Raw genomic sequence first — 21,415 nt, 5'->3', positions numbered from 1 at the left:
CGGTCCCAGCAGGTGGCCAGGAGGGCGCCCAGAGTCTGTAGCACCTTTTCTCGGGTGTCGTCCGGGAGTATAGCCATTATTATTAGCTGCTTCTATTAAATGGAATGTTTTTAAAAATTAATACTAAAAGCACTCTTTGTTCTGAAGATGGGAAAAAGTACTTCCTTTGGATTAGGGAGCTGCTCCAAATGTTGGTTTTTAACACCTGTAGAGCAATCATGGGCTAATAAGATTTATGTTTCCATTACCCTAATGAGCAAAACCTAGATCATTAGTTCTCCAATATGGTGCTCAGAATATCAGCATCAGCATCACCTGGGAACCTGCTAGACCTGAAAACGGGGGGTGGGAGAGGGGGCAACTATGCTCTAATTCAGAAATTGTAGGGTTTGAACCCTACAATCTATGTTTTAACAAGTCCTTCAGGTGATCCAATGCACACTCAAGTGTGAGAACCATGACATACTAGAGTATTAAGAACTGTCACAAAATCTTTATTCTGTGCAAGACACTACTTTACAAACACATGCATTTCAGACATTCTAAAATGGGAACAATACTATAGGCTGGAATTTTTAGGACTAGTTTTAAAGCAAAATCTAAATACAAAATAATTCCACAGCAAATAACCTTTTAGTCATCACTGAATAGTGCCTTCAGCATCACTTATACTGAGGTCATTAGATGAGACTTCTGTGTTCTCATTCCAACAGTGTGGCCAAGGACAAATGTGAACATGTGAAAAGGACTGTCATTTGGTAAAACTTGTGCAGGTTTAAAATAGTTCCTTGTTCAAATTTCTAGAACATATTTCTGAATATCTTGGAGTATGTCCCATGTTCTTTGGATCCAAATGCAGTTAAGATAACTGAAAGGGTGATATGCTATGTCATCTTGACAAGGTTACTGACATTCTTTCTGCCTCAATTTCCTTCTCTGTAAAATGATGATAATGATACTTTTAGGGTTCTTGCAGGAAGTAAATGTCTTACTACACGTGAAGTGTTTAGAGCAGTAATTATGTCCCATTCACGATTAAGATATTGTTATTATTATTAAATAAATTTAGACTAATTTCAGCCCGAAGGTTTTTTTTTTTAAGATCCCATTCATTCATTCATGATAGAGAGAGAGAGAAAGAGAGAGAGAGGCAGCGACACAGACAGAGGGAAAAGCAGGCTCCATGCAGGGAGCCCGACGTGGGACTCGATCTTGGGACTCCAGGATCAGGCCCTGGGCTGAAGACAGGTGCTTAAACCGCTGAGCCACCCAGGCTGCTCCAGCCCGAAGGTTTTTCCCTAATTATCATGGATGTGAAAAATATATTCCACTTCATTCTACCCCCACTATTATGATGTCTTGCCATCTAGGCATATTCAGGACCTTTTAGATCAGAGGAATCAAAGATGAACACTGCATTTAAACAAAAGGCAAATGAGAATTTTATTCAGGAGGCCAGTCAGCAAAGTAAATGAATATATACTGAGCAACTACTTTCCTACAAAAACTGGATTACATACATGTGTCACAGTGACCTGTATTCTATCTTCAAAGAAAGACATCTAGGGACCCCTGGGTGGCTCAGCAGTTGAGCATGTTCAGGGCATGATCTCAGGGTCCTAAATAGAGTCCCGCATCGGGATCCTTACAGGGGGCCTGCTTCTCTCTCTGCCTATGTCTCTGCCTCTCTCTCTCTGTGTCTCTCAGGAATAAATAAATAAAATATTTTTTTAAAAAAAGAGAAAGACATCTAGTGGGAGAGACTAGTATAAAAAAATTCACACAAGGGCACCTAGGTGACTTAGTGGAGCATCTAACTTTGCTTCAGGTCATGATCTTGGGGTCCTGGGATCAAGCCCCTGTTGGGCTCCCTGAACAGCAGGGAGTCTGCTTGTGCCTCTTCTTTTGCCCCTCCTCCTCCCCACCTGCTCATGCTCTCTGTCTCTCTCTCAAATAAATAAACAAAATCTTTCTAAAAAATTAACACAAATACACAACATATCTAATTACAAATTGCAATTATTGCAAATAAGGAAAATTATTCTGCCAAATGTGTAAGCATGGGAGGGACAATTTCTGTACATCGGTTTCAAAGCATTGTCCTGAGCAGGTGGCAAATCCTGGCTGAGGCTAGGGGGTAAAGTATGAGCCATTTATGAAGACCTTTCTTATAGGCCATGCTAAAAGATTTTCACTTTTATTTTTAAAGATTTTATTTGTTTGAGAGAAAGCACAAGAGAGAGACAGCACGGGCAGGAGAGACGGACAGATGAATAGGGAGAAGCAGAGTCCCTGCTGAGCAGGGAGTCTAATGTAGGACTCAATCCTAGGACCCTGGGATCATGACCTGAGCTGAAGGCAGACACTTAACAGACTGAGCCACCCAGGTGCCCAAGATTTTAGCTTTTATCCTGAGGGCAATGAGCCACCACTGAGGAATTTCTGATTTTAGAATGATCAATTATAGCTGCAGTGTATGAGAGCTATAGGAGAAAGGGAAACCAATTAGGAAGTATTTTGATATTCTAGGTAAGAAATGATTGTAAGGGATTCAATGGCACTGTTACATATATATGCTATGTGAGTAACTTTTCTTTAATCTGATGTGATTCAGGCAAGTGAGAGTTATGATAAGATGCTAATTTATGATTTATACTATTTTAATCAAATTATAAAATTAATACAAATTAGTTATAGAAAATGTGGACAATAGAGATAATAAAGAAAATAAAATTGCCATAATTTTTCACACGTCTACAACTATAAACCTATGTCCAACTTAACTGCTGTTCCAATTATAAAAGTAATGCACATTCATTATAGAAAAACATTTTTTAGTATCTATTTAAATTCCAGTTAGTTAACATGCAGTGTAATATTAGTTTTAGGATTAAAATATAGGTGATTCAGAAGGGCTACAATTAATAAGTGAATAATTGACAGATGTTGGAGAGGATGCTGAGAAAGGGGAACCCTTTTACACTGTTGGTGGGAATGCAAACTAGTACAGTCACTCTGGCAAACAGTATGGAGGTTCCTCAAATACTTGAAAATAGATTTACCCTATGACCCAGCAATTGCACTACTAGGTATTTATCCCAAAGATGCAAATATAATGATCTCAAGGGGCACCTGCACACCAATGTTTATAGCAGCAATTTCCACAATAGCCAAACTATGGAAAGAGCCCAGATGTCTATTGACAGATAAATGAATAAAGAAAATGTGATATATATATATATATATATATATATATATATATATATAATGGAATACTACTGTATACTGGAAAATGTGAAAAATAAATCATATATATATGATATATATGATTTAATAGAATATGATATAAATCATATATATATGACATATATAATGGAATACAACTCAACCATAAAATAAATGAAATATTGCCATTTGCAATGATATGGATGGAACTAGAGGATATTATGCTAAGCGAAGTAAATCAATCAGAGAATGACAATTATCATATGATTTCATTCATATGTGGAATTTAAGAAACAAAACAGCAAAGCATAGGGGAGGGAGGGAAAAAATAAAACAAGAAAAATCAGAGAGGGAGACAAACCATAAGACACTCTTAATCATAAGAAACTGAAGGTCGCTGAAGGGGAGGGGGTGGGAGTATGGGGCTACTGGATGGTGGACATTAAGAAGGGCATGTCATGTAATGAGCACTGGGTGTTAAGATGCAACTGATGAATCACTGAATTCTACCTTTGAAACTAATAATACACTATATGTTAATTTAATTTAAGTAAAATAAAAATATAGGTGATTCAACACTTACATACAACACCCTGTGCTCATCACAACAAATGCCCTCTTTATATCCCATCATCTGTTTAACCCTTCCCCTCGCCATGTCCCCATTCATAACCATCAGTTGGTCCTCTATAGTTGAGTCTGTTTCTTGGTCTCCTACTCTCTTCCTCTCTTTTTCCCCCTTGTTCTGTTGTTTCTCAAATTCCACATATGCATGATATCATATAGTATTTGTCTTTCTCTGGAAGATTTATTTCACTCCATCAATGCCATTGCAAATGACAGGTATTATTCTTTCTTGATGGCTGAATAATATATATATATATATATATATATATATATATTACATATCTCCTCTTCTTTATTTTCTTTATTCATTCATGAATAAATGGACACTTGAGTTCTCTCCATAGTTTAGCTATAGTTGATAATGCTGCTATAAACATTGGGGTGCCTTTACCTCTTAGAATCTGTATTTTCTATAATTTGGGTAAATACACCATAGTGCTATTGCTGGATTGTAGGATATTTCTATTTTTCACTTTTTGAGGAACCTCCAAACTGTTCTGCAGAGTGGCTGCACAAGTTTGCTTTCCACTAACAGTGTAAGAGAATTCCCCACATCCTTGCCAACCATCTGTTGTTTCATGAGTTTTCATTTTAGCCATTCTGTCTGGTGTCAAGTGGTATCTCATTACGGTTTGGATTTGGATTTCCCTGATGCTGAGTGATGTTGAACAGTTTGTCATATGTCTGTTACTCACTTTGTATATCTTCTTTGGAGAAACATATGTTCTTATCCCCTGCACATTTTATGACTGAATTTTTTGGCATTTGGGTGTTGAGTTTGATAAGTTCTTTATGCATTTTTTGATACTAGCCTTTTATATGATGTCACTTGCAAAATATTCTATCGTTCTGTATGTTGCCCTTTAGTTTTCTTTACTACTTATTTTGCTGTGCAAAAACTTTTATCTTGATGAAGCCCAAATAGTTCATTTTTGCTTTTGTTTCTCTTGCCCTTGGAAATGTGACTATCGAGGAGTTGCTGAGGCTTAGGTCAGCAAATTCTTCCCTAGGATTTTGATGGCCCCCTGTCAACACTTAGGTCTTCCATCCACTTGGAGTTTATTTTTGTATATGGTATAAGACAGTGGTCCAGTTTCATTTTTATATTTTTTTATAATAAATATATTTTTATTGGTGTTCACTTTGCCAACATACAGAATAACACACAGTGCTCATCCCATCAAGTGCCCCCCTCAGTGCCCATCACCCATTCACCCCCATCCCCCGCCCTCCTCCCCTTCCACCAACCCCTAGTTCATTTCTCATAGTTAGGAGTCTTTATGTTCTGTCTCCCTTTCTGATATTTCCCATAGATTTCTTCTCCCTTCCCTTATATTCCCTTTCACTATTATTTATATTCCCCAAATAAATGAGACCATATAATATTTGTCCTTCTCCGATTGACTTACTTCACTCAGCATAATACCCTCCAGTTCCATCCACATCGAAGCAAATGGTGGGTATTTGTTATTTCTAATGGCTGAGTAATATTCCATTGTATACATAAACCACATCTTCTTTATCCATTCATCTTTCGATGGACACCGAGGCTCCTTCCACAGTTTGGCTATTGTGGACATTGCTGCTATAAACATCAGGGTGCAGGTGTCCCGGTGTTTCATTGCATCTGAATCTTTGGGGTAAATCCCCAACACCGCAATTGCTGGGTCGTAGGGCAGGTTTATTTTTAACTCTTTGAGGAACCTCCACACAGCTTGCCAGAGTGGCTGCACCATTTCACATTCCCACCAACAGTGTAAGAGGGTTCCCTTTTCTCCGCATCCTCTCCAACATTTGTGGTTTCCTGCTTTGTTCATTTTTCCCATTCTCACTGGTGTGAGGTGGTATCTCATTGTGGTTTTGATTTGTATTTCCCTGATGGACAGTGATGCAGAGCATTTTCTCATATGCATGTTGGCCATGTCTGTGTCTTCCTCTGTGAGATTTCTTTTCATGTCTTTTGCCCATTTCATGATTGGATTGTTTGTTTCTTTGGTGCTGAGTTTAATAAGTTCTTTATAGATCTTGGAAACTAGCCCTTTATCTGATACGTCATTTGCAAATATCTTCACCCATTCTGTAGGTTGTCTTTAGTTTTGTTGACTATATCCTTTGCTGTGCAAAAGCTCCTTATCTTGATGAAGTCCCAATAGTTCATTTTTGCTTTTGTCTCTCTTGCCTTCATGGATGTATCTTGCAAGAACTTACTGTGGCTGAGTTCAAAAAGGGTGTTTCCTGTGTTCTCCTCTAGGATTTTCATAGAATATTGTCTCACTTTTAGATCTTTCATCCATTTTGAGTTTATCTTTGTGTATGGTGCAAGAGAGTGGTCTACTTTCATTCTTCTGCATGTGGATGTCCAATTTTCCCAGCACCATTTATTGAAGAGACTGTCTTTCTTCCAATGGATAGTCTTTCCTCCTTTATCGAATATTAGTTGACCATAAGTTCAGGGTCCACTTCTGGGTTCTCTATTCTGTTCCATTGATCTATGTGTCTGTTTTAGTGCCAGAACCACACTGTCTTGATGACCACAGCTTTGTAGTACAACCTGAAATCTGGCATTGTGATGCCCCCGGCTCTGGTTTTCCTTTTTAATATTCCCCTGGCTCTTCGGGGTCTTTTCTGATTCCACACATATCTTAAGATGATTTGTTCCAACTCTCTAAAGAAAGTCCATGGTATTTTGATTGGTATTGCATTAAATGTGTAAATCAACCTGGGTACCATGGACATTTTCACAATATTACATCTTCCAATCCATGAGCATGGAATGATTTTTCATCTCTTTGTGTCTTCCTCAATTTCTTTCAGAAGTGTTCTGTAGTTTTTAGGGTATAGATCCTTTACTTCTTTGGTTCAGTTTATTCCTATGTATCTTATGCTTTTGGGTGCAATTGTCAATGGGATTGAAGCCTTAGTTTCTCTTTCTTCAGTCTCATTGTTAGTGTAGAGAAATGCCATTGATTTCTGGGCATTGATTTTGTATCCTGCCACGCTGCCAAATTGCTGTATGAGTTCTAGCAATCTTGGGGTGGAGTCTTTTGCGTTTTCTAGGTACAGTATCATGTCATCTGCGAAGAGGGAGAGTTTCACTTCTTCTTCGCCAATTTGAATGCCTTTAATTTATTGTTGTTGCCTGATTTGTGAGGCTAGGACTTCTAGTACTATGTTGAATAGCAGTGGTGAGAGTGGACATCCCTGTGTCGTTCCTGATCTTAGGGGAAAGGCTCCCAGTGCTTCCCCACTGAGAATGATATTTGCTGTGGGCTTTTCGTGGATGGCTTTTAAGATGCTGAGAATTGTTCCCTGTATCCCTACACCCTGAAGAGTCTTGATCAGGAATGGATCCTGTATTCTGTCAAATGCATTCTCTGCATCTAATGAGAGGATCATATGGTTCTTGGTTTTTCTCTTGCTGATATGATGAAGCACATTGATTGTTTTATGAGTGTTGAACCAGCCTTGTGTCCCAGGAATAAATCCTACTTGGTCATGGTGAATAATTTTCTTAATGTATTTTTGGATCCTATTGGCTAGTTCTTGTTGAGAATTTTTGCATCCATGTTCATCAGGGATATTGGTCTGTAATTTGGTGGGGTCTTTCTCTGGTTTTAGAATTAAGGTGATGCTGGCCTCATAGAACGAATAAATCCTACTTGGTCATGGTGAATAATTTTCTTAATGTATTTTTGGATCCTATTGGCTAGTTCTTGTTGAGAATTTTTGCATCCATGTTCATCAGGGATATTGGTCTGTAATTTGGTGGGGTCTTTCTCTGGTTTTAGAATTAAGGTGATGCTGGCCTCATAGAACGAATAAATCCTACTTGGTCATGGTGAATAATTTTCTTAATGTATTTTTGGATCCTATTGGCTAGTTCTTGTTGAGAATTTTTGCATCCATGTTCATCAGGGATATTGGTCTGTAATTTGGTGGGGTCTTTCTCTGGTTTTAGAATTAAGGTGATGCTGGCCTCATAGAACGAATTTGGAAGTACTTCATCTCTTTCTATCTTTCGGAACAGTTTTAGTAGAATAGGTATAGTTTCTTCTTTAAACATTTGATAGAATTCCCCCTGGGAAGCCATCTGGCCCTGGACTTTTGTATCTTGGAAGGTTTTTGATGACTGCTTCAATTTCCTCCTTGATTATCGGACTGTTCAGGTTTTCTAGTTTGTATTTCCTTGGCGGTGGTGGTGATCTCTCCTTTCTCATTCATGATTTTATTAATTTGTGTCTTTTCTCTCTTCTTTTTAATAAGGCTGGCTAATAGTTTATCTATCTTATTAATTCTTTCAAAGAACCAACTCCTGGTTTTGTTAATCTGTTCCACAGTTCTTCTGGTCTCTATTTCATGGAGTTCTGCTCAAATCGTTATTAATTCTCTTCTGCTTGGCATAGGATTTATTTGCTGTTTTTTCTCCAGCTCCTTTAGGTGCAAAGTTAGCTTTTGTATTTGAGTTCTTTCCAGTTTTTGATGGATGCTTGTATTGAGATGTATTTTCCCCTCAGGACTGCTTTTGCTGTATCCCAAATATTTTGAACTGGGTATCTTCATTCTCATTAGTTTCCATGAATCTTTTTAATTCTTCTCTAATTTCCTGGTTGACCCTTTAATCTTTTAGCAGGATGCTCTTTACCTTACATGTGTCTGAAATCCTTCCAAACTTTTTCTTGTGTTTTAGTTCTAGTTTCAAAGCATTATCGTCCAAAAATATGCAGGGGATGATCCCAATTTTTTTGTATCGGTTAAGGCCTGATTTGTGACGTAGTATGTGGTCTATTCTGGAGAAAGTTCCATGTGCACTTGAGAAGAATGTGTATTCAGTTGCGTTTGGATGTAAATTACTGTAAATATCTGTGAAATCCATCTGGTCCCCTGTGTCATTTAATGCTTTTTCTGTTTGGAGATTTTGTGTTTAGAAGACATATCAATTGTAAAAAGTGCCATATTCAAGTCTCCAAGTACATTGTATTATTATCTAAGTATTTCTTAACTTTGGTTATTAATTGATTGGTATACTTGGCAGGTCTCACATTTGTGGCATAAATATTCATGATTGCTAAGTCCTCTTGTTGGATAGACCCTTTAAGTATGATATAGTGTCCCTCTTCATCTCTTACTACAGTCTTTGGGATAAATTTTAATTTATCTGATATAAGGATGGCTACCCCTGCTTTCTTTTGAGGACTATTTGAATGGTAAATGGTTCTCCAACCTTTTATTTTCAGGCTGTAGGTGTCCTTCTGTCTAAAATGAGTCTCTTGTAGACAGAAAATAGATGGGTCTTGCTTTTTTATCCAGTCTGAAACCCTGCACCTTTGATGGGGTGATTAAGCCCATTCACGTTCAGAGTTACTATTGAAAGATATGGATTTAGTGTCATCATGATATCTATTGAGTCCCTGTGTTTGTGGATTATTTCTTTGGACTTCCTCTTTCTTTTACAGAGTTCCCCTAATATTTCTTGTAGAGCTGGTTTGGTGGTCACATATTCTTTCAGTTTCTGCCTATCTTGGAAGCTCTTTATCTCTCCTTCTATTCTGAATGAGAGCATTGCTGGATAAAGTATTCTTGGCTGCATGTTCTCTTCATTTAGGACCCTGAATATATCCTGAGAGCCCTTTTTGGCCTGCCAGGTCTCTGTGGAGAGGTCTGCTCTTAACCTAATAATTCTCCCCATAAAGTTTAGCGATCTCTTGTCTCTTGCTGCTTTAAGGATTTTCTCTTTATCTTTGGAATTTGCAGGTTTCACTATTAAATGTCAGGGTGTTGAATGGTTTTTATTGTTTTTAGGGGTAATTTCTTTATCTCCTGGATCTGAATGCCCTTTTTCCTTCCCAAGTTAGGGAAGTTCTCTGCTATGATTTGTTCAAATACGCTTTCTGATCCTCTGTCCCTTTCAGCATCCTCTGAAACCCCAATTAAACGTGTATTTTTCCTTCTTAGGCTGTCATTTATTTCCCTTAGCCTATCCTCATGATCTTTTAATTGTTTTTCTCTTTTTTTCCTCTGCTTCCTTCCTTGCCATCAACTCTTCTTCTATGTCACTCACTCGTTCTTCTACCTCGTTACCCTCATATTTAGGACCTCCAGTTTGGATTGCATTTCATTTCATTGATTTTTACTTTCAGTCTGATAGGTCTAAATTCTGTGGTCATGAAGTCTTTTGACTCTTTTATGCTTTTTTTCCTAGATCCACCAGTAGCTTTATGATTGTGCTTCTGAATTGGCTTTCTGACGTCGAATTGGAGTCCAAATTCTGTAACTCCATGGGAGAGAGTACTTTTTCTGATTTTTTTCTTTTGTGGTGTGTTCTTCCTTCTAGTCATTTTTCTCAGTGCAGAGTGCCTGTATGAGTGGACTGAGTCAAGAATATCAACCACGACCTAAGTGAATTTCATCCTAGATGATTCTGACAAGGTCAGAGTCCAGAAATTGAAAACAAAGATCAGTATGAAATAAAACAACATCATCAAGTGAAAAACAAATTTTAAACAAAAGGCCAGTAATCTCAAAGAAGAAGCAAAAAAAGAAAAAAGAAAAATGGGGGGACTGGGAAATGGTGGTGTTGATGAAGCTGTTGTGGAGGGAGGATGTAGTCTATAAAGGAGTTCTAGAGGGTGATCCTCTTGGTTCTGAGTATATTAAGTTGTATATGTTAGAAGATGCTCAGTTCCAAAATTATATAAACCAGAAATACTTGTAGAGAGCCCCACCATTGACCACCAAATCATAAATGAGATAAAAGAGCAGGGCAGAATGGAAATGAAGAGAGAATATAATCTCACAGAATGAACCAGCATGGTATACCACTTGGTTCTGGGTGCATGCTTGTCATGTTTTAGAAGGTATTAACTTCCACTATTGTAGAACAAAATCAGGCAGAGAAAACAAAAACACACACAAAAAAACATATCTTTATATCTCCCAAAATTAAGTTGAGTACATCGAAGGGAATCTAGAAGTGAGAAATATATCTAAGACCTGTAGTTGTAGAAATGTGAAAGTCAAAAAGTAAGAAACTTAAAAATGAAGAGGTGGTAAAATATTGTAGTTAAGGTGGGAAAAGAGAGAAAAGAATTGGAAATTTACAGTCTAATATAAAAATGAGTTGTACTGGTAAAAGGAAGAAAAAAATAGGAGTGGTACCCTCTAGTTTTATATACTGTAATTCCCTCAACTTCCCCTGGAGCTTTGGAGCTTTCTAGTGCTGTTTTGTCAAGAATTTGCTCTTCTCCTGTTCTTCCAGCTGGTCTTCTGTTGGTGGGGTCTGCTGCGCTGATTCTCAGGTGTGTGTACCTGGGGGAGATGCCTGCCCCCTGCCAGATATCAGGCTCAGTGGGAGATGTTTACCCTGTAAGGCTTCTGTTCCCTGGTGGCCCTGCCTCTCCCAGGCACAAGGTGAAACAAGGAGGAAAAGCAACACTGGCAGTGGCCAGATTTCCAGCTCTGGATTCAGCTCCCTGCTAGTAACTAATGCAGTCTCCCAGTCCACAATGGCCTAGATGCTCCCAGTTTGGCGCGGGTGCACTGATCTGCACAGCTTGGGGGCACCCGGTAGCAGGAGAGCCCTTGCTGTCCTATGCCCTGTCCGTTTCCACCTGTCCTGTGGGGAGTGCAGGATCGTGGGCTGTGTCCGCTGTCGCCCTGGGATTGGGGCCCTTTTTTGTTGGAATTGTGCTCCTGGGGCCGTGGCTCTGGAAGGCAGCAGGGTACAGACTCCTCCGTCCGGAGCTGTCCACCTAGCCTAACCGACTCACTTCTCCCAGGTGCCCTGCCAGGTGTGCGCTCCAGCCCTTTACCGAAATCTGTCCATGGTTTGTGGTGCACTTTCCACAAGGCACACTTCCTCTATTAGTGACTCCAGGAGACTGGAGGCTTCACTGCCCCTCCTGCGATTTTGCCCGATTTCCCTGCTAAGCGCTTTTCTGTCCAGGAAGAATCCGGTGCTGATTTTTAAAGTTCCCGTTTCTCCAGGCCTGGGCTTTCCTGTCTTGGAGGCTTTAGCCCGGCTCCTCACAGTGCCCCTCGCCCACTTGATTCTTTTTTACTTTATTTTATTTTCTGCCTTCCTACCTTGTTAGAAGCGAATACCCTTCTCTTTGTAGCATTGTGGCTGTTCTCTCTTTAAATCTCAGGTTGAATTCATAGGTGTTCAGGATGGTTTGAAAGTTATCTAGGTAAGTTGGTGGGACCAGGTGACTTGAGGACCCCTACTCCTCCACTATCTTGCCCTGCCCCTCTCCTCCTATTCTAAATGCAGCCTTGCTGGATAAAATATTCTTGGCTGCATATTATTCCTCTTTAGCACATTGAATATATCATGCCAGTACTTTCTGCCCTCCCAGGTCTTTGTTGAGAAGTCTACTGCCAGCCTCATATCTCTACCCTTGTACGTTAAGGACCTCTTGTCTGCAGTTGCTTTCAGGATTTTCTCTTTACCCTGAGATGGGCAAATGCCACTATTATATGTCAAGGTGTTGACCTATTTTAATTTATTTTGAGGGGGTTTCTCTGTACCTCCTAGACTTGAATGCCTATTTCCTTCCCCAGATGAGGGAAGTTTTCAGCTCTAATTTCTTCAAACTAACCTTCTGGCCACCGCTTCTTGTCATCTTCTGGGACCCCTATTATCTGGATATTATTTCACATTATGGGGTTGCTGATTCCTTGAAGTCTCCCTTTGTACTCCAGTGTTTGTCTTTCTGTCTTCTGTTCACCTTTGTTATTTTCCACTATTTTGTCTTCTATATCACCGATTCTTCTCTGCCTCATTCATCCTCACTGTTAAAACCTCCATTTGTGACTGCATCTCCATAAAAGCACTTTTAAATTTCAGTCTGATTAGATTTTAGTTCTTTCCTACATTAAGGGATTCTCTAATGTTTTCTATGCGTTTTTCAAGCTCAGTGAGTTTATAATTACTGTTTTAAATTCTAGTTCAGACATCTTACTTATGTCTATATGATTAAATCCCTAGCAGTGAATTCTACCTCCTGTTCTTTCCTTTTTTTAAAAAAAAGTTTTTATTTATTTATTCATGAGAGACACACAGAGAGAGGCAGAGACACAGGCAGAGGGAGGTAAAACAGGTCTCATGCAGGCAGCTCAATGTGGGACTCAATACCAGGACCCCAGGATTATGCCCTGAGCCAAAAGCAGACGCTGAACTGCTGAGCCACCCAGGAGTCCCTCCTGTTCTTCTTTTAGGTTGAATTTCTCTGTCTTGTCATTATATCCAGAAAATAATAGAAGGAAAAGGAAGAAAAGAATAAAAGACAATAATAACAACAACATCAGAAAAAAAAAATCAAACTAAACCAGAAGAGAATAGAAACAAAACAAAATAAGAGAAAGTCAATCAGAAAACAAATCAAAACAAAAAACTAAATCCTGGGTATATTTTGGTCTGCTTGTTAAAGGAAACTAGATCCCAAAATACAAAAGATTGTGTGTGCGTGTGTGTTTGTGTGTGTGTGTCTGTGTGTGTGATAAAAAGAAAGGAAAGGAAACTAAAATATATGCATAAAGTATGTATAAAAATAAAAATTTATGGGCACCTAGATGGTTCAGTCAGTTAAGTGTCTGCCTTCGGCTTGGGTCATGTTCCCAGGGTCCTGAGATTGAGTCTAACTTTTGGGTTCCTGCTCAGTGGGTATTCTGTTTGTCCCTCTCCCTCTGTAGCTCCCTTGCTTTTGGTCTCTATCTTTCTCTGTTAGATAAATAAATATTTTTTAAAAAATAAAATAAAAATAAGAAAATAGCTACAAAAATAAAACTGAAAGACTAAAGAATAAAAAAAATAAAACCACAGATACTATATACTGTTTTCCCCAAGAACTGAAATTTTGTTGGTTCCTGCTGGTCTTCTGGGAGAGGGGCCTGTTGCACAATTCTCAGGTGCCCTTTCCCTGGTGGAAACTCACCTCTTTTGCCAGGGTTCAGAGCTCAGTGTAAGTAGCTCTGGATTCCATTATGTGGTGCTGTTTTAATCCCTAAAGGCTTTCAGCACCTATAGGGGGATGAATATGGTGACATCCCACTCTCTAGCCCCAGACCTGAAAATCTGTGCCACCTACTCTTCAGTGAGCCCTCCTAGAAAAGCAGTCAATCACCGTCAATCACCCCTGTCTCCCTGTTTTCCATCTGAATTCAGTGTTCACGCAGCCCTGGCCTGAGCAGTTTTATCTCAGCCATGCAACTGAGGTTCAAGTCTCTAAATTGTATGGACTCCTGGGGTATAGACCCACAGTCTTCCTCCTAGGGGAGGAAAGTTCTTGCCAAGCTTCTGCCTTTTGCTGGGTCCCTGCCAGGAGAGCAGTGCTGCAACCCTGCAGTGATTTGCAGTTTATGGCAACACCAAGCAGAAAGCTGGTGCCTAGACTCTGTTTTCAGCTGGTTTCCCCACTCTGATGCCTGGGAACCCAGCTGTACTCAGGCACCCCTGTTATTCTTGTGACCCTGGATATCCTGAAACTACACTGTTCCACCTGGGATTCTGCCCAGCTTTGCCACCTGAGCACCTTTAAGCCAGGGACGTCCCCTACTATAATAGACTTCTAAAACTTAAGATTTTGTGTTCTGCTGCATATAATAATTTGTGGTAGCCTCTTTAGGCTAGCTCCCTCCCTGCTGCCCTATCCTCCAATATATCCTCTGAATTCAGGTCTCCACACCTCTTACCTTCCAAAAAGTGGTCACTTTTCTTTTTCTTTCTTTTCTTTTTTTTTAAATTTTATTGATTTATTCATGGGAGACACACAGAGAGAGGCAGAGATATATGTAGAGGGAGAAGCAGGCTTCCTGCAGGGACCCCGATGCAAGAATCAATTCCAGGACCCTGGGATCACGACCCAAGACAAAGGCAGACGCTCAAACACTGAGCCACCCAAGTGCCCCACGTGGTCATTTTTCTATTTGTAAAATTGCAACATTTCTTTTTTTTTTCTTTTCTTTTCTTTTTTTTTGGATCTTCAAGTGATTTTGCAGGTGTTCAGAATGATTTGATAACTATCTGATTTTTAGGGACAAAGGAACTTAGGGTCCTCTACTCCTCTGCCATCTTCATTGCTCCCTTGCACTTGGTATTTTGATAGGGTCTACATCACATATGTAGATTGCTTTGGGTAGTATAGACATTTTCACAGCCTTTGTCCTTCTGATCCATTAGCACAGAATGTCTTTCCATTTCTTTGTGTTATCTTCAATTACTTCATCAGTTTTTTTTAATAGTTTTCAAGGTACAAGTCATTCCCTTCTTTGGTTAGGTTTCTTCCTAGGTGGTCATATGGTGTTTGGTGCAATTGTAAATGGGATGAATTCTGTGATTTTTCTTTCTGCTGCTTCATTATTGTTGTACGGAAATGCAAGAAATTTCTTTACATTGATTTTGTATCCTGTGACTTTATTTAATTTGCTTTTCATTTATAGCAGGTTTTGGTGAAGTCTTTTGGGTTTTCTATATAGAGAATCATGTCGTATTACATAGTGAAAGTTTGACTTCCTCCTTGCTCGTTTAGATGCTTTTTATTTCTTTTTATTCTCTGATTGCTCTGGCTATGACATCCCATAGTATGTTAAATAACAGTAGTGATAGTGGACATCTTTGTCTTGTTTCTGACCTGAAGAGAAAAATCTTTTAGTATTTCTCCATTGAGGATGGTGTTCCCCATGGGTTTTTCATATATGGGCTTTATTATCCTGAGGTACATTCCCTCTAAGCCTAATTGTTGAAGGCTTCTTTTTTTTATCATGAATGTATGTCCTACTTTGTCATCCATTCTATTTCTTTTTCTGTTTCCACTGAATGTCCATTTTTTCATTAATGTGGTGTGTCATATTGATTCATTTATGAATATTGAACCACCTTTGCAGCCCAGGAATTAATCCCATTTGATTCTGGTGAATGATTTTTTTTAAATATACTGTGGGTTTCAGCTTGCTAGTATTTTTTGAGAATTTTGTATCTATGTTCATCAGGAATATTGGCCTATAGGTCTCTCTTCTAATGGAGTTTTTATCTGGTCCAGTATCAGTGTAATGCTGGCCTCATAGAATAAATTTGGAAGTTTTCCTTCCTTTTCTATTTTTTAGAATTATTTGAGAAGAATTGGTATTAATTCTTTTAAATGTTTAGAATTCACCTGTGAAGTCATCTGGCCCTTTTGTTTGTTGTGAGATTTTTTATTACTGGTTCAATATTGTTGCTAGTTATCAGTCCGTTCTCATTTTCTATTTCTTCCTGTTTCAGTTCTAGTAGTTTGTGTGTTTCAAGGAACTCATTAATTTCTTTCAGGTTGTTGATTTGTTTGCCCAGAGTATTTCATAATATTCTCTTACAATTATTTGTATTTTTGTGGTATTGGTTGTTATTCTCTCTCATTTGTGATTTTATTTATTTGGGTCTTCTTTCTTTTTTGCTAAGTCTGGGTAGAAATTTTTCAATTTTATTATTTTTTCAAATATCCAGCTCCTGATTTCATTGATACTGTTCTATTTTTGTTTTTTAGTTTCTACTTCATTTATTTCTGCCCTATGTTTTATTATTTCCTTCCTTCTTCTGGTTTTATGATAATTTTTTAATTCTTTTCTGAACTTCTTTAGGGGTAGGCATAGGCAGTTTATTTGAGATTTTTCTTACTTCTTGAGTTAGGCCTGTATTGCTATATAATTCCTTCTAAGTACTTCTGCTGTTGTATCCCAAAACTTTAGGACCATAGTATTTTCATTTTCATTTGTTTCTGCATAATTTTATTATTTCTTCTTTGATTTCCTTGTTGACTCATTTATTCTTTAGTAACATTTTTAAAAGATTTATTTATTTATTTATTTATTTAAGAGAGTGTGCATGAGTGGGAGGAGGGACAGAGGGACAAGTAGACTCCTTAGTCAATGAGGAGCATGACCCAGGTCTCAATCTCAGGACCCTGAAATCATGACCTGAGCCAAAGTCCGACACTTACTGAGTCACCCAGGTGCCCCTGTGTAGCATGTTTTTTAATCTCCATTTATTGGTGGTCTTTCCAAGTTTTTTCTTGTTCTTGACTTCAAATTTCATAGCATTGTGATCAGAAAAGGTGTACGGTATGATTTTAAACTTTTTGTGTTTATTGAGGCCTGATTTGTGACCCAATATGTGATCTATTCTGGAGAATGCCCCATGTGCACTTGAAAAGAATGTGCATTCTGCTACTTTAGGGTGGAGTACTCTGAATATATCTGTTAAGTCCATCTGGTCCAGCGTATCTTTTAAAGCCATTGTTTCCTTGTTCATTTTCTGTCCGGATGATCTGTCCCATTGATGGAACAAGAATGTTAATATACCCTACTATTTTATTATTGTTAATTAGTTCCTTTCTGTTTGTTATTGTTTTATATATTTGGGTACTTGCAAGTTGAAGACATAAATATTTACAATTGTTATATCTTTTTGTTTGATGTTCCCCTTTATTATGTTATACTGCTATGGTGTTATAGATGAAGAGCATCTCTTGTTACAATCTTTGTTTTAAAATGTAGTTTGTCGGATACAAGTATTTCTACTCCAGCTTTATTTTGACATCTGTTCACATGATAAATGTTTCCACATCCTCTCACTCTCATCCCTCATCCTCTCGATCTTCAGGTGTCTTCAAGTCAAAAATGTGTCTCTCCTCGGCAGTGTATAGATGGGTCTTTTTTTTTTCTTATCCATCTTATAACCTATGTGTTTTGATTAGAGCATTTAGTCCATTTACATTCAAAGTACTTTCTGATAGATACATGCCACTTTATTACTTGTTTTGAAGTTGTTTCTGGAGATTTTCTCTGATCTTTTCTTGTCTTTGTCACTTTTGGTCTCTCCTTTCCCCTCAAAGTGTCCCCTTTCATTTTTCTTCACAGGGCTGGTTTAGTGGTCACAAACTCCTTTATTTTTTTTGTCTTGGAGACTATCTCTCCTTCTATTCTGAACATTAGCCTTACTGGGTAGTTTTCTTGGGCACAAATCTTTCCCATTCAGTGTTTTGATTATATCATGCCTATTTCTTATGGTTTGTCAAGTTTCTACTGAGAAATCTGCAGCTAGCCTTATGGGTTTTCCCTTATAAACTAAGGACTTATTTTTTCTGGATGCTTTCAAGACTTTTTCTTTATCACTATATTTTGCAATATGTCAATATTGCAAATATTTTGCAATAATGTCAATATGTCTTGGTATTGGCCTGCTTTTGTTGATTTCAGTGAGAGTTCTCTGTGCCTCCTGGGTTTGGATGTCTGTTCCCTTATGCAGATTAGTGAGATTTTCAACTATTATTTCTTCAAATAAATTTTCTGCTCCCTATTTTTCTCTCTTCTTTTGGGAGCCCTTTAAGAGTTACTGAGTTCCCTGAGTCCAATCTCATATTGCATACTTATTTTTTCTCTCTTTTGTTTTGTTTCATTACTTTCCATTCGTTTGTCTTCTAGGTCACCAATTTGTTCCTTTGCTTCTTCCAGTCTGCTGTTCATCGTATTAAACCTATTTTGTTTATTGCATTCTTCTTGTTTATTGCATCTTGTTTATTGCATTCTTCATCTCCAATTGATTCTTTTCTAACTCTTTTATGTCTCCCTGCTGTCTTTTATTTTTTCCTGAATCCCAGTGAGCACCCTTATGATTGTTGCTTTATATTCTCCATCAGGCATGTTCATTTATATCTCTTTTGTTTAGAACTGTGTCTGTGGCCTCCTTATTCTTTCATTTGGGATAGATTCCTCCCTCTTTGCATTTTGTCAATGTCTCTTCCTTCTTCCTTGTGTAAGAAAAGCAAGTTATGTCTCATGCTCCTGAAATTAATGGCCTTAAGAAGATGTCATGTAGTGCTCAGGGCCTGGAATTTCAGAGAGTGTCTCCAACGTGTGCTATGCATGCTCTACTGCTTTGTTTTGCCTGTTCTATCCCTCTGGCCACTCATATGCAGAGGCTCTCCTTACCTGCTGTGTTCGGTCCCTGGCCTGAATATGGTAAGTTTAAATTAGGTTTGCTGTGGTCTGCTTATAAAATGAGACTTGACACCACTTACTCCAGAACTGAGGCCCTGCAAAAACTCTTTGATCAGGAGATGTGGTGTTGGCAGGAGTTTGTGCTCATCTTCTGGGGCTGAAGCCTGCCTCACTGAGTCTGTAGCAAGTGTGACCAAGAAGGGCACTCCCACTAGAGTGCAAAGGTGTGAGACTTGGTGTAAGCTAGTTAGGCAGCCATGTCCTTGCTGTACTTCTTCCCACAGGTGGCTCTGTGTTCATGCTCAGTGGCGGTGCAGAAATGCCACCAGCCGCCTCCTTTCTTCCTGGAGAGGTGTCACTGGGAAGGCTACCTCTCAGGGAGAAGTTCTGAGAATAGCAAGTATTCTCAGTCCCAGAATACCCCAGGCATTCTTCAGATCACTGGTTCCATGATGTCTGCCCCATCTTGTTTTCCTTCTTTCTCTCTAGGTGCAGTGTTGTGCCCTCTGAGCTCAGTCTCAGCCTAACCTGCTGACATTAAAATTCCATATTTTAAGCCCCACTGGTTGCAAGAATTCACAAAATTCAGCCCCTCTTGTTTTCAAAGCCAATGGTTTTGGGGATCCTCTTCCTTGTGTGTTCCCCTGTATGTTTCTCTCTCTCACCCTTCTCCACAACCATTGCTCCATTCCCTTAACAGCACCCACCATTCATTTCTCCCCTAAAACAAATCCTCCCTTCCTTGATGTGGCCTTTTCTCTCCCTTTAGTTCTCAAGTTCAATGCATCAATTTTCAGGTTGTATTCTGTGATGTTTTAGATGATTTAGTAGTTATATATTTGTGTTCATAGGACAAGGTGAGTCTAGGATCCTGCTCCTTTGCTGCCATCTCCCAAACTCTTCTGGTATCCTTTTTTAATACTAAAATGTGCGTTTTTTTCTGTTAAGAATATGTGGCATGTATGTCAAACAAAATTTATATGATAATGTAAATGCAAATGTATTTATGTGTCTTGTTTTTACCCTTAACAGTATTTCATAAATATTTTTCATTGCCACTGAGAATTATTGAAAAACTTACATTTTAATGGTTGTATAATCTATCATATGTATATACTATAATTTAGCTTCCCAATATTTTCTATATGTTTGGATTATTTCCAATTTTTCATTATTATATTTAAATGAGGGATGACTTTTGCCTCAACTCTGGTTTTCTGGTAATAGAGATATTTATACTCGCACTTTTTACCTGGCTATCAGGATGGGAAAGCACTTTGGCCTCTGTGAAATAACATGCTTCACCTGGGAGTCCTTATAATTTCACTCTGATTAACCAAGAAAACATGTAGGGAGTATATGGATTAAACAGATATTTAAGGGAGAGAAAAGAAAGTGAGATATGTGAGAAGCCATGACATGGAAGAAGTAGCCTTGCTTTGTGTTTCTCCAGAGACCAATCCCAGGATTAATAGAATTCTCAAGGAGGCATTTTTCAGTTCAAAATAATAAAAGTTTATTTTTATATACTGCTTACTCTGTGTCAAATACAGTTCTAAGTATGCTACATGTACATGTATTATGTTAAAAAATAATCCTTTAGGCACCCCGGGTGGCTCAGCAATTTGGCGCTGCCTTCAGCCCCGGGCCTGATCCAGGATCAGGTCCTGTGTCAGGCTCCCTGCTTGGAGCCTGCTTCTCCCTCTGCCTGTGACTGTGCCTGCCTCTCTCTCTCTCTCTCTCTCTCTCTCATGAATAAATAAATAAATAAATAAATAAATAAATAAATAAATAAAATCTTTAAAAAAAATAATCCTCTGAATATCCTATGAGTTAGGTACTATTATTATTCATATGTTATACAGACACCAAACCCCAGATATGTTAAATAACTTGCCCAAGGTCACACAGCTAGTAAATGGTGAAGCCAGTATACACACCCAGCCATTGTGTTTCTAAATTATTCAATTCTACATACTTTTATTGGGTACTTGTCATATAAAAAGCATATGCTCAGAGTTAAAAGTATAAAGACGATCGGAACTACTGATGACTGAACTCCTGACATCAAGGAACTGACAGGCAAATGTATGAGATCATTATATAAAAAAATAGGTGTACTATAATGTGGTCAGCTTCATGAGAGGAGTATTGTCGGAGTGCTATCAGGGCTAGGAAAGGGCCCCTTAGCCCAAAATAGAGGTTCAAGGAAAACTTCCTGTTGAAGTAGGTTCAGAAAGAGTATAAAATTTCATCTGGGACCAGTGGAAAACTTCTATGTCCTATTAGCAATTCTGCCATAGGCACAGGAGGATGAGGCAGGCTTGCTAATATTCATTGATTCGTGGGTTAGACTCTAAACCAAGGTGACTAATACAGGAACTCCTAGATTGGGAGGAGAATTGCATTCAGCCATTGTTTACTAAAGTGTAATTATTTACATTTCACTTTCATGATTTAGACTATCTGTGTATCACCTGTATCATTATGTACTTAATATGGTTCCTTAAATAAACTGATTTATTTTAGTAAGATTATCAAACGTAGCACTATGTCCATCCATGTCATTACAAATGGCAAGATTTCATACTTCTTT

The 21,415-nt window shown here is 38.5% G+C and overlaps 1 protein-coding gene across 1 annotated transcript in view; it reads left to right on the top strand.

Annotated features, from left to right (window-relative positions):
- Positions 1–21,415, top strand: part of KLF8 (KLF transcription factor 8) — a 340,994-nt gene that overhangs the window by 218,001 nt on the left and 101,578 nt on the right. The gene's annotated exons all lie outside the window — the stretch shown is intronic.

The sequence above is a fragment of the Canis lupus genome, chromosome X, assembly GCF_048164855.1.
Source record: "Canis lupus baileyi chromosome X, mCanLup2.hap1, whole genome shotgun sequence".
In the NCBI taxonomy this organism is placed as follows: domain Eukaryota; kingdom Metazoa; phylum Chordata; class Mammalia; order Carnivora; family Canidae; genus Canis; species Canis lupus.
Note: the sequence above shows the minus strand (reverse complement) of the source record. Positions and strands in the feature narration are given on the sequence as shown.